This window comes from Gorilla gorilla, chromosome 14 (assembly GCF_029281585.2).
Source record: "Gorilla gorilla gorilla isolate KB3781 chromosome 14, NHGRI_mGorGor1-v2.1_pri, whole genome shotgun sequence".
NCBI lineage: Eukaryota > Metazoa > Chordata > Mammalia > Primates > Hominidae > Gorilla > Gorilla gorilla.
Genome location: NC_073238.2, coordinates 75,337,606 through 75,354,147, shown reverse-complemented (window position 1 = coordinate 75,354,147; position 16,542 = coordinate 75,337,606). Strand labels below are relative to the sequence as shown.

Below are 16,542 nucleotides of genomic sequence, written 5' to 3'. Positions count from 1 at the left end.
AAGATGGGAACAAAAGACTCTGGGGACTACCTGAGGAAGGAGGGAGGAAGGGGAGCAAGGGTTGAAAAACTATTGAGTACTATGCTCAGTACCTGGGTAACAGGATGATTCATACCCCAAACGTCAGCATCACACAATATGCCCATGTAATAAACTTGCATATGTACCCCACGAATCTAAAATAAAAGTTGAAAAAAACAAAAACAAAAGGTAATTTTCATTGTTGTATGCATGTTGTCTAGTATAGTGTAGAATAGAGAAAGCACTCCAATACTTGTTAAATTAATAAATAAGTGAATGGCAATATATCATAGTGGTTAAGAGCAGTTAGCTTTGGGTACACAGATATGTGGGCGCCCATCTCAGCTCTATGTCCTACTATGTGGCTTTTGGAAAATCACCTGAGTCTCAATTTCTTCTTCAAAAATAAGAATGACAGTGCCTACACTATAGGACCGTTGGCAAGACTATAGGTGATGATGCATGCAAAGTATATGAAGTGCTTAGCACATTCAGAAGTAATGGGGGTGAGGTGGAAGTGTGTATATGTGTGTACACATGTGTATGTGTAATTTCATGCTCTAACGACCAATCAAAGGCTAAAAATGTTATTTGGGGCATTGACACTTTTTCTTGTTATATCACAGAATCAATTGTCATTTCCTGGGAGATATTTAAGAAAGAACCTATATTGTCTTGTGTCATGAACAGGAACCAATGTGAAAGAGCAAGAAAAATCTGGGCTTTGAAACCAGAGCAAGTAGATTTCAATCTTGAATCCACTAGTTTCTAGCTAAGAATCTAGAAAATCACTAAACTTTTCTGAACCTCAGTTCCAATTAAATAATAGCTAATTTCCATGAATTAAGTGAGATGTTGCAGAACAGATCACCCACTATCGTGTTTGCACTCAGCAGGCAATGAGTAAGTTTGATCTTCTCTCCTACCACTCCTTCTTGAACTCAATTATGAGCTCAATGGTAACCACTCTGCACTCTCTCTCCATGTGCACAGCCTATCTGCGAAGGCTCAGGGAAGACATTAAAGGAGCCTGGGGCTGAGTACAAAGCCATAAATCCTGATTGATGAAAACCCAGGCTAGCCTATTCTGTCACTCTTGTTCTATCCAGGATATTAGGTGGCTGTAAGAGGATGTTTAAAGGAAGAATAATGATGAAACAGGACTCAATGAATTAGTGTATGAAAACAGAAAGGACAGGAAAGTCTATGATTTGTTTCCCATAATCTCATGATTTCCTCTCATGCAATGACCACAAAGCACATAATAGCTTTCAAATCAGTCTGTCAACTCCTTTAGGGCATATACACAACACATTCTCCTAGTTTCTTGATTCGTTAAATTCTCAGGGTTTGTTTTTTGTTGTGTGTGTTTTTTTTTTTTTACATTTTGTGTTTTATTTTTATAGATTTAGGGGTACAAGTGCAGTTGTGTTACATGGATATTTTGCGTAGTGCTGAAGTCTGGCCTTCTAGTGTCACCATCACACTAATACTGTACGTTGTACCCAATAGGTAGTATTTCATCCCTCAGCCCCCTCTCCTCCTCCCATCTTTTGGAGTCTCTGATGTCTATTATTCCACTCCGTATGTCCATGTATACCAATTGTTTAGCTCCCACTCATAAGCGAGAACATGTGGTTTTTAAGACTTAGTTTCAAATGAGCTTAGCTTCAAAAGCTCTTTGAAACATTCTTCCACTTCAAGTTTTAACAAGTGAACTTTAATCCTGTTTGTAAATTATGAGAATACAATCTCTTGTTTCTTCATCATAAATTCTTCTTCCTTCTTTTTACAAATAGTGGCAAAGCAAAGAAAAACAATGTCAAAGAGCAACATGTCTGTTAAGGACATTCTCACCCTGACAGTTTCTTTTACTGCCAGCTGCTTTGCTCAGTGTTGGAGTGTGAATCATGGAGTACTCCATGCCAAAAATGCCTGATCACTGTCTCTGCCTAGGTCTCTTTCCCTGTGTCTGCTTTTCTACTCTGGTAAAAATGTGCTGGACAAACACAACTACTCCCTCATTTAGTCTCCAAAAAAAATTTTTTTAATGTGGCCCTGGAGATAAAATGGCAAGCAAAAGCAGATTCAATATCTGCTATTCAGTAGCTCATAGTCTAGTAGAGAAGACAGAGGTTAACCAAAGAATGACATTAATAAGAGTGTTTTAATTTAAATTTGATGTCATTTTGTCCATGGAAAAGAGAAACTGAGTGCTTGGGCTAGTATTACATGCCTCAGCCTCAGTCATTGTTGAGAAGCAGAATGAAGAAAAAGAAGACTCAACATGCTATCAACTTATGAAGGCTAATTCTATGCATCAACTTGGTCAGGCTCTGTGGTACTCAGGTATCTGATCAAACATTAATCTAGGTGTTGCTGCGAAAGTGTTCTTTAGATGTGATTAACATTTAATATCACTGACTTTAAGTAAAACAGAAAACCATCTATAATATGGGTGAGACTCTTCCAATCAGTTGAAGTTATTAAGAGAAAAGACTGAGGTTTTCCAAAGAAGAAGGAATTCTGTCTCCAAACTGCAACATAGAAATCTTGCCTGAATTTCCAGCCTGCTGGTCTGGTCTGCGGATTTCAGACTCAAGACTTTGACATCAACTCTTGCCTAAATTTTCAACCTACTATCCTGCACTAAAAGTTTTAGACTTGCCAGTTCCTGCAATTACAAGAGCCAATTCAAAAGGACTGCTTTTTTGGAGAGCCTCGACGAATACACTACCCTTTGCCACAACTTGCACACATGCACACCCCCACACAAATGCACACACATCCAGCCTGGGCTACAAACCAAAAGCCCAAAGCCTAAACATCAAGATGCTGTCTCTGCAGTGGTGACTCAAACCTGATCACAGAAACTAATTTTGACGTCTTCCAATGCTGGATATCAAACCAACCCAGGAAAGCATCATGGCCTAAGTAACTCTACTAAGTGGAAAATTTCCTATTGTCTCAGAGGTTCAGCTGAAACCCTAAAGCTGTTAATGGTAACATATAGTTTCAAACATCTAGAAGGAGAATATTAAATGTTCCCAACATGAAGAAATGATAAATGTTTGAGATGGTGAATACAATTACCCTAATCTGATCACTATACATTATATGTGTTAAAACATCACCAAGTACCCCATAAATATGTACAATTATTATTTGCCAATTAAAAAAATATAAAATTATACAACTTTTAAAGGGTAAAAAAGAGATGAAGAAATAGTATTTCTAATAAATAAGTACATCTTTAAAATTTTTTTGTGACATCATCTCACAGAAGGCAGCTCTGCCAGATCACAGTACCCCAGTTGAGTAAACCTTTGTCCTTTTCCTCCAAGTTGCAGCTCCCCTTTCACTCTGACCCTAAAGGACCCAGAAACAGCAGAATGAGTGGGGTGGGATTAGCACAAAGATGCTTGCCACACTCCCCATTGCAGGCTTCTGAGCCTGGGAAGAGAAGAAGCTTTAAATTAGACAAATAGGACTGGACTTATAAATACACAACAGGAAGCTCACTGAAGAAGTTACGGATTTGCTACATACTCAAAGAAATGTTGAGTATGTCGCAAGATTCTATGCTGAAAGGATAGTCTTTCCCTCTTTGTGTCAAACTTTGCTCCACAAAAGTGCAGCTTCATTTGCTATTTCCTCTACTTAGCATGTGCCCCAAATTTCCATCTTACTCAATTTTTCTAGACCAAATGATTTCCAGTTATAATTCTGTCTTACCCTAACATAATTTTAAGGCATACTCAAATAAAATATACTACCATTTGGAAGTACAGATAAAAACTCATTTTTCTGCATGCTAATAATTATGTCAGAGTAACTAGAACCAGTAATAGAGGAAATAGTTTTAATATCTTTTAACGAGGAAACAGGAAAGAAAAATGTGCAGAAATCATTTACTAATGCTTTAAACTAACACATTACCTGTATTTAATGAATAAAAATTCCTATGAACACTTTCCTAACAGCCTGAGACTTAAAGCCAATCAGAAAAATAAATATAGCTACACATCCACACAAATTAATAAGCAATGGTTGTTCTTGTATTATTCATGCAACAACAGAATAAAGAGAGAGAGAAAGAGAATGCTATCAAAGCACACTGTCTTGTACCAGGAGAAATTTGGAGTTCTAAAAACATGAAGATATTCAAAATAATAGTAAAATGAGTAGAAAAGGTAAATTTGGGTAATAAGCAGCTATTCTTCTAATTAAAACACAGTAATAAAAATACTTACTTTTTATAGCCCTTTAAATATTTTCATTTAAAGAGTAAAGGGCAATGAACCAGATACTCTAATAATCCTGGCTCTTCCATTTACTAGTTAGAACACTTTAGACTAGCTACCTAATCTCTTAGGGTCACCATTTTACTCATCTATAAAAGAAAATAAAATGGGTGGACTAGATCAATCTTTAAAATTCCATCTAAATATAATATTTGATAAGTCAATTTCATACCTTACCCTCCCACCTTCTTAAAGTTGCATCCTATTTCTCTTATTCCACTTCCTCTTCCTATGGTAAAGGATGTTACGTGATGACAGAGATAGGAAGCAAGAAGGCTTGCAAAGAATGTAAATGGAATCTGGACATCAACTGTATCCTGATTGTACTGGTTTGTGCTCTTTTGTTATTTTTGCCAGTCTTCATTCGATGGGGCACCCTGCCGGGAAATAAACTTGCTTGGTTTTTCTCCTTTGGACTAGTTAGAGTGGAGGTACCAGAAAGTCTCCAGTGGTCACTGTTACAGAGCAGATCTCCTCTGATGCACTAAGGGGAGCTTGCCTCTGGAGGGTGAATACAGGGCTCTTTAGATTTAAGATACATTTGTTCCTAGGAGGGTAGATAAAAAACAAAGGACAATCAGACCCATTTTTCCTGCAGTTTGAGAAGAGAAATCTATAAATTAAACACAATTTTAAATATGATCTGGATGTGTTTGTCTAATTTTAAATCTTGACAAGCTGATTCTAAAATGTGTGTTAAAACACAAAGAAACAATTTTGAAGAGAAGAAAAGAGGAGTCACTCCATCATGTAGCAGGTGTTATTATAAATAAAACTATTTGAAGACAGCAAGATATTGAAACAGAGAATAGAAGCCCAGAAACAGATGTTTCCACATTTGGTACCTTGATATATGAAAGAAATATCACTGGAGATCAGCCAAGAAAACATGGACAATTCAATAAATGGTGCTCAGATAATTGGTTAGTATATGGGAAAAAAACTGGACTCCTTTCTCACATCATGAATGAAAATAAATTCCAGGGGCTTTAAGGACATAAAAATTAGCATTAAACTTTAGAACATTTAGGTGGGAAAAATAATAGAGTATTGCTTTTCAAAACACCAAAAACTGAATCATAAAGAAAAAGATCAATAAGTTAGGCTACACTGAAATTAGGAATTTCTGCATATCAAATGGCAATATTAAAAGAAAAAAAGTCAAAACATAAATATCTGGCTGAAAGAAGACTGTAACCAACTCAGCCTCGAAGAGATCAATATCTACAATGAGCAAGCCAATAGAAAAACATGGGCATTGCCAGGTGCGGTCATTTATGCCTGTAATCCCAGCACTTTGGGAAGCTAAAATAGGAAGATCATTAGAGCCCAGGAGTTCAAGGCTGCAGTGAGCTATGATCGTGCCACTACACTCCAGCCTAGTTGACAGATTGAGACCCTGTTTCAGAATGAGAGAGAGAGGGGGGAAAGGAAGGGAGGAAAGGAGGAAGGGAAGGAAGGGAAGGAAGGGAAGGGAGGGAAGGGAGGGAAGGGAGGGAAGGGAGGGAAGGGAGGGAGGGAAGGGAGGGAAGGGAGGGAAGGAAAGGAAGGAAGGGAAGGAAGGGAAAGAAGAAAGGAAGGGAGAAAGAAAGAAATATGAGCATGATATTAAAAGGTAATTCATAAAAGGGAAAACTCAAATCATCAATAAATATATGAAAAGATGTTCAACCTCACTAGAAATCAGGGAAGTGTATAAAAAACTAAAACAAGTTGCCATTTTATACCCATCCAATATTATCAAGTGCCGAGAAGACTATGGCACAATAGGAACTCATACCCTATTCTTAGGAGTAAAATCAGTACACTCACGCCTCAGAGCAATTTCACAATACCTAATGATTTTGGATATGCACAGATCCTTTTTACCTAACAAAATCATGAAAGCAGAAAAGGTCAGAAATTCAGAGAAAACAATGAATTCATTTTGGCTGGTGCTCATGTGAAGATGCATCAGATGAAATAAAATTTGTGGTTTGGCACGAGATGCTCTTTAACCTGGCTGCAGGCTGTATTTCCTACTCAAATGCTGTTTCGTAGGCAATGAGGATCACTTGAAGACTGATAAGCAGGAGAACAGCAAACTCAGAGCAGAGCTTTGGGAATTCAAACTTAGGACAACAAAGAGACCTCCGAATGATTTTAAACTGAAGAGTGACATGGTCCATTATGCATTTAGAAAGATCACTCGGGCAGGAAATGGGCATTCTGTTTTTGTGTATTTGCTGCCAAACAGAAGCGATCCTCAATAATAGGGCAGGGAAAGGGCAAAGGGACAGATGACCAGCAGAAAACAAGAGGTGGACGGACCACACTAGAAGAAGGTAAATTCTGAGATTTTTTCCACATGAAAAGTTTGTCTGACACAGACCATATCACTGGAGAAATTTATTGGTGAATATGAAGAAGAGGAGCTGCTGTGGGACTCTAAGATACTGCTGCAATTTTTTACTTTAACAAAACTTTCCCTTTATGATAAAGCTTCTTCCTTTTTGTCAACGGGCATGTTTGATATAAGAATTATGTAAGTAAAAATGTTTGCCTTGTTATTACTTAGATATTTTTCACAGTCCAGATGTCTGCATAGCTCCTAAGAGAATAACCCATAGGAAAAATGCATCAGCGCCTGAGAAATGTGAATGCAATAAAAGTAATATATATCTACCCCAATCACACTTTGCAAAGGAATCAAGCTCCTTTGATTCATTATGACTTAATAATATTCTTTACAGAGATCTGTAACCAAAATAAATTTTCATAGTCCAATGCCCATAATAGTGAAAGATTGTTTATTATAGATAATTGCTTATTAAGATAAAGCATTATGGAATTTATTATGTTGAGAAGAATAATATAACATTTTTATTTTCTTTTAAAAACAAAAAGCCTCAGTATATATGAATGTGGCATGTCAGAATTAATTCAATTATATTAACTTTGTTTGAGAACAGTCCTATAGTGACTATCAGGTTCACATCACTATTTTTCACACTGTGCTTTTTTTTTTTTTTTTTTTTTTTGCTTCTTTTCTTGCAATATCTGAAACTGAAAGAACATTTGAAAAATTTTGTCAAAGTTTATCATTAAAAACCTACTTATCTCATTTATTAAAATCCTGTTTTATTAAAAGCCTAATTTCTACATAATACTAGAAGATAAAACTGATTTTCTTATCAAATTTACTATTGAGAGACATATAAAAGTCACCAACTTTTGTATGAACATTTAAGAAATTACATTCACTCTAAGCAAAACATGACTGGTCGCACTAAAATGGTGTTTTAGTCTAAAATTATTAGTTTCAGTTTAATACTACTAATTTTTAGTATTTTAATACTATATTATTTGACAGTTTTGTGTTTATTTCCTTACAATAAGAACTTTCAAACCAGGAAAATATCATGTAAGTTAGCATCATGAATTTGAGGTGCTGATTCGAATATGCAGTCTATGTGCTTGCTTTTTCTTTTCTTCCCCCATCCCCCTGCCCCCTGCGCTCCCCCCTGAAATGGCAATGGTTAGGCCTTCATGGCAACCAAACACAGATGCTAGATTGCTGAATGGACTCTCCATTTTCAGAAGATGTTCTTTTCAACGATATATAAAACTACAGAACTAAAAAAAAAAAAATAAATAAAGAACTAATGTAAAATTACTTCCTCCAAACACAGAAAGGGCTGCGTTTGGATACTCTCAACATGTTGTCCAAATCCACTTCTCACAGAATGAACAAGGTAGGAAAATGGAGCACACATGGGGGGATCATGGGTCCAGTTCCATGGATAATCATTGGCACCGCCATTGTTATCACCATAAAATATATAGAATGCTGGCATTACTAAGGAACATGAAGAAAAGGCTAAATTTTTGCATCAATTTTGTAACATTTTTCTGTTATTCTCTTTGACCTATAACCAGCTTGTTTCAGCTGCTGTTATAACGGGAAAAGAAAAACACTCATGCCCCATATGAATGTAGGAGTACCTATTCTTTCCTTTTCTTTCCTTTCCAAGTGTCTCCTGATTACCCACTTTAGAAAAATCACAGGATGGCTTATTCAGACAGATATTTTTCCACAAAACTATCCTCTACTGAAACCCCTAGTAAAAAGGCAAGTATCAATATGAGAATCACATTTAAATGTATCTTAAGAGTTCATCAAAAAAATGAATTAGTAAGACCACTATTACCTTCCAAAATTGCTAACATAATTCCATGAAAGAATGGGATTTCATTTAGGCTTTCTAATATCTAACCATGAAATCTGACCCATCTGTATCATTTTTATTAGAAAACATAATTTACACAGCAAGGGATCACATCTCTGGAAGTGGAAGTAACTATGTAACTAAATTGTTACTATACTTAGAACTCCATTTTCTGCAGAGAAAAAAACACTCTCATGAATATTTTTAAAAAATTATTTTATCTGATATTCTCAGTTACCTTCCAGGTAAAAGAAAAACACAAAATTTTGGCCTTTCAGCACCAAATAAAGAACATTAATGGTTAATTTTCTGAGTTTTTGTACTTACTAAAGATCTTATCATTATTATGTTAATTAATATGTAAATGTTATATTAATTCGCACTTATCTATAGGCTACTACTAATAGAGAATTTTTACAAACTAAGGATTTATAAAGCCTTTAGGTAAACTCATTCTGTGCCTTCTGTATTTTTGAAGAAAAGGACCTTTGGCTAGAACTTTTGCTCTGTATAGGAAATAACTGCTAATTGTTAATTGCTAATGGATAAAGAAGTGTACCTGAGTTGTACCTTTTACCTGAGAGCCACGTCTCCATGTGAGTTGCACCTGAGAGCCATGCTTGGCTCGCCATCCTAAGCTAGATGCTGATAACAGCCTCCATTTCCTATAGTTGTGTTTAGCTGCTTTCATCTTGCATCCCTAAAAATCTCCTTTAGGATAAAAAAAAAAGCTATAATTTGTCTCTTTTTAGAAGTAATTCATGACTCTAATTTAATATATTTAAACCGAGAGCAAAACATTCATATGATGCACTAGGTTCCGAGCCAGCCCTTGCCCTCAAGAGGATGTTTAAAGCAGCTTCATAATGCTATGAATTAATTCTAGCACACTGTCAAGAAGAAACAAATAATTAAGTACCCACTGAAGCAAAACAAATACTCTAATATCAATACAGCGCATAAAACACCACAACTTGTCAGGTAATTTAGCATTTTGGAATTCTTTCAATATAACAGTAATAGCCCCAATTCTCAAGGTAATCTGGAAATTTTATCTTGTATTGAAATGCAATTCCTTTTAAATGTTGAATCCTGCACATTTTAACATCAGTTATTTTATAGCCTCATACATATTCCCATTTGTTCTGCTGTCAGAACCAAGCTAGAGTTAGGAGAAAAGACCAAAGAAATCCAGGTAGAGTATTCTCTTCACCTCCAGAAAGGTCCCTAACTAAACCAATTTAACATTCATAAAGAACTAAAATTATAAGAGCAAACAACAGTGGGATTTTACTGATTTATGACAACTGCAACTAAAGATGAGTAGAGGCAGGAATGGTAAGAGGTAGTCTGAAATTTTTTGGTCTCTCTTTTTTACTGAGTTAACCCTAATGTGTAGGACAATGTTTACACATAGTGGGCACTTGTTGAGTGAACGGGAGAATGAATATGTTTGAGTCTTACACTGGTTCCAACTCTACAATTAGTTTGCAATAGCTTTTCTTATCTTGAAAATAAAATAAATTAAATGTATCCTCCTTCCATGGGATACCTTCGGCAATTTAGGACCCAAAACAACCTCTTTATCCTCTTTGCCAGCCTTGTCCCTGCCTTTAATTCCGTTATTAGGTTTGGCATATGTATAATGCCTGGGTGAATTTACATGCTTTATTAGAGAAGCCCTAGCTGCTGTGACTAATAAAACCAAAAATTTCCAAGACCCAACATAATTAAAATTTCTTTCTTGTTCATCAAATAATACTGAGCAGGAGAACAGGAGAGGTAGCCCTTCCATGAAGCCACAGAAACCCAGGATTACACGAATTCTGCCATCTTCACCACAAAGCCTGCTAGTTCATCCCAGTGTTATCCTCATACCAACCAACTGCTAGAAAACAGAGCCTGGGGAAGAGTAGGTAGAAGGCTTTTATGAGCCAGACTTGAAAGTGATGTGCAGTGCTTCAAATCACATTCCATTTGCTACAATCCAATCAATGGCTGCATCTAATTGCAAGGGGATCCTGGAAAATGTGGTCCCTAGCTGAACAACCACTTACTACCAACAGCTCTACAACATGTAAGGTGAGGGGTACAGGGAGGCACAAATACTTTGTCTGACAGCTCAATGTCTTCATCACATGTTTTCTCATCGGAGACATGGCATTCCAAGGAAGCTTGGGACCAGGGCTGGCTGCTGCCCGACGCTGCCAATCTCGGGCTACCTAAAAGTTACCTTTGAGACACATATTGAAAGGGATGCAAAGATCACTGAAGAATATATTTTGTGTGCTTTTTTTCTGTTTTTTCTAAGTAATTTTGAAAATAAATGTTATTTGTGACATCACCTGGGAGCCATCCAAGTGTTACAATTCAATTGACAATACAAGTTGCCCGTTCTGTGTGACTACTAGTTCAAATGCCTAGGAAACTAGAAACTGATGGTAGAAATCAGTAATCTCCTGGAGTGGAATATAATTTTGATAGTATTTGTAGTTTAAATCCGTGAAAAAAATAGGTCCAGAACTGTGTTTAATATAGCCATGAATCTCCTTAGAAGAGCTGTGTGTCATAAACATGATCTTATTCATTTTCTTCAAATAAAAACATTCTGATCCATAGTCATAGTAGAAACTCATAGTTCTGGAAGTCGAATTTAAAGAGTTTTACATAGACTTTTTTCTAAAGGTTTTAATGACAACATCCTCTGCAACCTGGTCTTGTTACTGGCAGTTCCAAGACGACTGAACGGACCTAATGAAACAACTTGAACTCTTTCAAAGCGGTCAGTAATCCAGAGGAAACGCACTAGTTAGAAATAATTAGTGCCTAAGCTCTTTCAAAAAGACTAAATAGAGCGCTAGGTCTTAACCTTCCAAGTGGAAGTTGTAACTAATTCTATGTTTAATGAAAATCATTTCTCACAGAAAAAGCTACCGAAATTACACAGCTGCCTCTTCTATGGAACAAAGCAGAAAAACAATGTAAGTTGTCAGAGAGGCAGCCTGGGGTACAATATTTGTCATGGTAAGTGGTAAAAGTATTAATAACTAAGATTTAACCTTTTCTAGGAACAGACTGAAAGTTGTCATCATTGAAACTTCTTTCTAAGTCATACCACGTCTCTCATATTAGACAGAATGAAAAAATACAGGAAACTTCACACTTCTCCATACAACACACACCACTAACTGCCTCTACAATATCTTCTACTACCCACTCACCTGAATTACATGCATGTCCCTACAAAGCACTTGTCTCTCTGAAATTCACAACAAGAAATCTACATATGAACTCTAACTTTATATGAATTTCCTTAAACAGTAATTTGGTTGAGTATAATTAAGGGCACCAAGATTGGAAAAAGAAAAAAGTCTGCTCACAGAGCTGGCAATGTTACACATAGCAACTTGATCCAACTTAGCTTGTGATCAATAGTGGTGCTTGGGGGTAAAGAGAAAATAGACTGAGCATATCAATTAAAAATTGGTCTGGAATAACAGGAGCCACTTCAGATGAACTTTGACTACAGCTGAAAAATGTGATGTCCTAAAAGGCCAAAACAGTTTCTTGCCACCATCTACAGACTCCACCTTTACAACAGGTTTAGGAAACTCAGGGCTGGTCTGTACAAAGTACAACACTTACCATTTTGCAGTTTCTCACTTGACAAAGAAATACTCAGGTTCTCCATAGACATGAACTATGCAGTGAATGACAAGTACTCCCAGGCAGATAACCACATGCTGTGTGAATTTATTTTCACCTGAGAGGCTGCTCCACCATGTGCCGCAACTGAGTTTCTTGGGTAATCTCTCAGGTACTCTCCAACCAGCCACTCAGCAACCCTGTCTGCCCCTTTCAACATAACACATTACGGTAACAACAGAAGCTGATCCCCGTAAGATAGCAGCAATATAAACTTGAAAACCTGTTTCTCCTCCCTGTATTTACAATTTTGTTCCCTGGGCTAGCATGGCATGACACTTATTCTTGTTAGCCTCTCAGGCAAAAAAAAAACTCATCTTATAATCTTGCTATGCTCTGTTTTTCATTTTATATATAAACATCATGTGCAGTCAGCTCTCAGGAGCGGGCAGAATATAAGCAAGAACGTATTCTTGCTCCAGATAACTCAATGCTACTTTGATTGGAACTTTAATTTTCTCATGTGAAGTATTATTAAATATTCTCCATAAACTAATTATTGAAACCAGCAATCTTAGTAAGGTAATTCAGTATCCTTGTTCCTCTAAAAAACCACCACACAATAGATACATGATACTTCACACATAAACTCTAATTACACTAATTGCAATGCAGGGGGGAAACAAGCTTTGTTTTGTAGATGCCTAATAAAATTGAGCATTGGAGCATTCCAAATGAACATATTAGGCACTGATTAAGCAACAAGTCTCCTTGTCAGGTTGTTTACAGAAACTAAGAGAAACAACCGTCCTCCTATAGTTCCTTTGGCCATAATTCTCCTACATAGCCCCAAACATTTAATGACTGAAGTTAAAATCTAAAGTGGGGGATAAAGCAGAACAAATGGATGTTTATATTCATGGGCCAAACTAATTTTATTTACCTTTGACAAGACTAATTAAATTAGGTCACTATTTTATATCATGAGGCATCTTACCCTTCTATATTAAGACAGACTTGGGCTGAGTTAGGGAGGAGTACAAGAAGGACATCAGTGGTTCTTTATAAGCTGGCTCCAAGAAAGCTACAAAATATTGAAAGATGCATATAACCCTGAAAGTAGTAAGGTATTATCTACAGAAAGAGAGAGAATATAGAAAAGGAAAATGAAAGAAAATAAAGGATGACATATAACAGTAGTGTGGCTGATGATGATCCTGTGACTATTTTCAAATCTTATTTTCAGGTGACAGTCTTATCACTTATGCTATGATTACACATCAACTGAACATGAGTTATATTAGTCATAAAACTAACTAGTGAACTCACACAAGAAAATCTAAAATGCCTAGAGGTGAAGAAGAAAATTTAGTAAAGCTATTTTGTTCTCTAGTGTCAGTCTATCAGAAAAAATAAAAAATTCTGGGAAAATAATGGCCACATAGTTTTTGGATGTCTTTAAATATTTACATAAGGTAGCTAGACAATAAAGAAAAAAATGGATAGTATTTATAACAAGCTAAGTGACAAGGGCATCCACACAAACCCCAAATAATAAAACAAGTAGAGACAATTCACCGATAGCCATAAGATCTACATGGTATCAGTGTATGTGCGGAAGAAAGTAAAGGGAAACAACAGGATGTCTGAGGGCCCCAAGCACAAAAAACACCAGTAATAGCCAACAGATGTTCACTGGAAATCATGACAAGTACATTAGAAAACAGCATCTGAAACTAGGAGGGATTTTGCCCAAACTAATAGCAGGAGAGTATTAAAAAACTGCATTAGGAACTGAAGGAGCTAGAAATCTAGACTGCAGAGCAGTCTAGACTTTAAGAAACTGAAAAATGAAACTAGATCTCAATCACTCACGCTTTACAAAAATCAACTCAAAAGAGAGCGAAGACCTAAATGTAAGAACCAAAACTTTAAAACTACTAGAAAAAAAAAAAAAAAGGAAAATACTTAGGACATTGCTCTGGGAAAAGATTATATGAATAAAACCTCAGAAGCACAGGCAACAAAAGCAAAAATAAACAAATGAGATTATATCAAACTAAAAAGCTTCTGCACGGCAAAGGAAACAATCAACAGGGTGAAGAAACAACCTACAGAATGGGAGAAAGTATTTGTAAATCATTCATTTGACAGAGGATCAATATCCAGAATATATAAGAAACCCAAACATCTTAAAAGCAAAAACTCAAGAAAGAAAGCAAGCAAGCAAGCAAGCAAGCAAGCAAGAAAATTCAATTCAAAAATTAGGAAGCAATCTGTATAGACATTTCTCAAAAGACAAATGACCAAAAAGAAAATAAAAATACTCAACATAACTAATCATCAGTGAAATGCAAACCAAAAACACAATGAGATATCATCTCATCCCAGTTAGGATGGCTGTTATTTAAAAATAATAATAATAAATTTTGGTAAGAATGTCGAGAAAAGGGAATTCTTATACACTGCTGTTGGGAATGTGAACAAGTATAGGCACCATAGAGAACAGTAGGGAGGTTCCTCAAAAAACTACAAATAAGGCTGGGTGCAGTGGCTTATGTCTTTAATCCCAGCACTTTGGGAGGCCTAGGCGGGCGGATCACAAGGTCAGGAATTCAAGACCATTCTGACCAACATGGTGAAACCCCATCTCTGCTAAAAATACAAAAATTAGCCTGGCATAGTGGTGCACACCTGTAATCCCAGCTACTCAAGAGTCTGAGGCAGGAGAATCGCTTGAACCCAGGAGGCGGAGGTTGCAGTGAGCCAAGATCGCACCACTGCACTCCAGCCTGGGCAACAGAGCAAGACTCTGTCTCAAAAAAAAAAAAAAAAAAATGAAATAGGACTACCACATGACCCAGCAATACCATTACTGGGCATTCATCCAAAGAAAAGAAATCAGAATATCAAAAAGACATCTGCATCCCCATTTTTATTGCAGCATTATTCATAATAGCCAAGATGTGGAATCAACCTAGGTGTCCAACAACAGATGAATGGATAAGGAAAATGTGGTATATACACAATGGAATATTATTTAGCCATAAAAAAAATGAAATTCTGTCATTAGTTGCAAAATGGATGGAACTGGAGGACATTATGTTAAGTGAAATAAACCAGGAACAGAAAGTTAAATATTGCATTTTCTTATTCATAGGTTGAAGTTAAAAAAAAAGTTGCTCCCATAGAAGAATAAAGTAGAACAGAGGATACTAGAGGCTGAGAAGGGGAAGGGGAAGAGGAAGGGAGAGAGAGGCAGAGATGTGTTAAAGTATACAAAATTATAGCTAGGTAGGAGGAATAATCTCTAATGTCCTATAACACCATTGGATGACTCTAGTATTACCCTCCTATTTGAAACTATATGTTATTTTTAACTAGAGTCATCCAACAGTGTTATATGTTAAATGTTTCAGACGAAGGATATGCTTATTACTTTGATCTGATCACTATACATTATATGTATGGAAACATCACTATCCAAAAAATATGTACAATTATTATGTGTCTGATATGGTTTAGCTGTGTTCCCACCCAAATCTCACCTTGAATTATAATAATCCCCGTGTGTCAATGGCGGGGCCAGGTGGAGACAGTTGAATCATGGGGGTGGTTTCCCCCATACTGCCCCCATGGCACTAAATAAGACTCATGAAATCTGATGGTTTTATAAACAGGAGTTCCCCTGGCACATACCCTCTTGCCTGCTGCCGTGTAAGACATGCCTTTGCTCCTCCTTGCCTTCCACCATGATTGTGAGGCCTCCCCAGCCATGTGGAACTATGAATCAATTAAACCTCTTTCCTTTATAATTACTCAGTCTCAGTTATGTCTTTATTAGCAGCATGAGAACAGACTAATACAGTGTCAATTTAAAAAATAAAAATAAAAAGTGAATAGGACAAGGAAAAGAGAGATGATGGAAAGTCAATGACCACATGAAAGGTAAAAGAAGGACATAGATGAAGGAAGTCTCAGAAAGCAAGCCACCAGGTTTTGAACACTACTTGTCTTAGGCTGTTTGGGCTGCTGTAACAAAACACTGTTAACTGGGTGGCTTATGAACAAAGAAATTTGTTTCACACAATTCTGGAGGCTGAAAAGTCCAAAATCAAGGCAGATCCAGTGTCTCATGAGGGTCTGCTTCCTGGTTCATAGAAAACCATCCTCTCACTATGTCTTCACATGGTGAAAGGGGTTAGGGTACTCCTGGGACCTCTTTTCTAAGGCCACTAATCCTGTTTATGAGGGCTTCCCTTCCTAAATGATTAGGGTGACCTAAACACCTCCCAAAGGCATCATCACCTCCTAATACTATCACCTTAGGGGATAGGATTTCAACATATAAATTCTAAGGAGAC

At 36.6% G+C, this 16,542-nt stretch overlaps 1 long non-coding RNA gene across 3 annotated transcripts in view; it reads right to left on the bottom strand.

Annotated features, from left to right (window-relative positions):
* LOC109029325 (uncharacterized) overlaps positions 1–16,542 on the bottom strand; it is a 110,540-nt gene that overhangs the window by 23,227 nt on the left and 70,771 nt on the right. The window contains exon 3 of one of the 3 annotated variants that reach the window (XR_008670886.2): positions 9,104–9,244. The exons of 1 other annotated variant lie outside the window; for it this stretch is intronic. This is a non-coding gene — a long non-coding RNA (uncharacterized lncRNA). Of the gene's footprint in view, positions 1–92; positions 177–9,103; positions 9,245–16,542 lie in introns of all 3 variants that reach the window. One more of the 3 variants, XR_008670889.2, reaches the window with a different exon arrangement.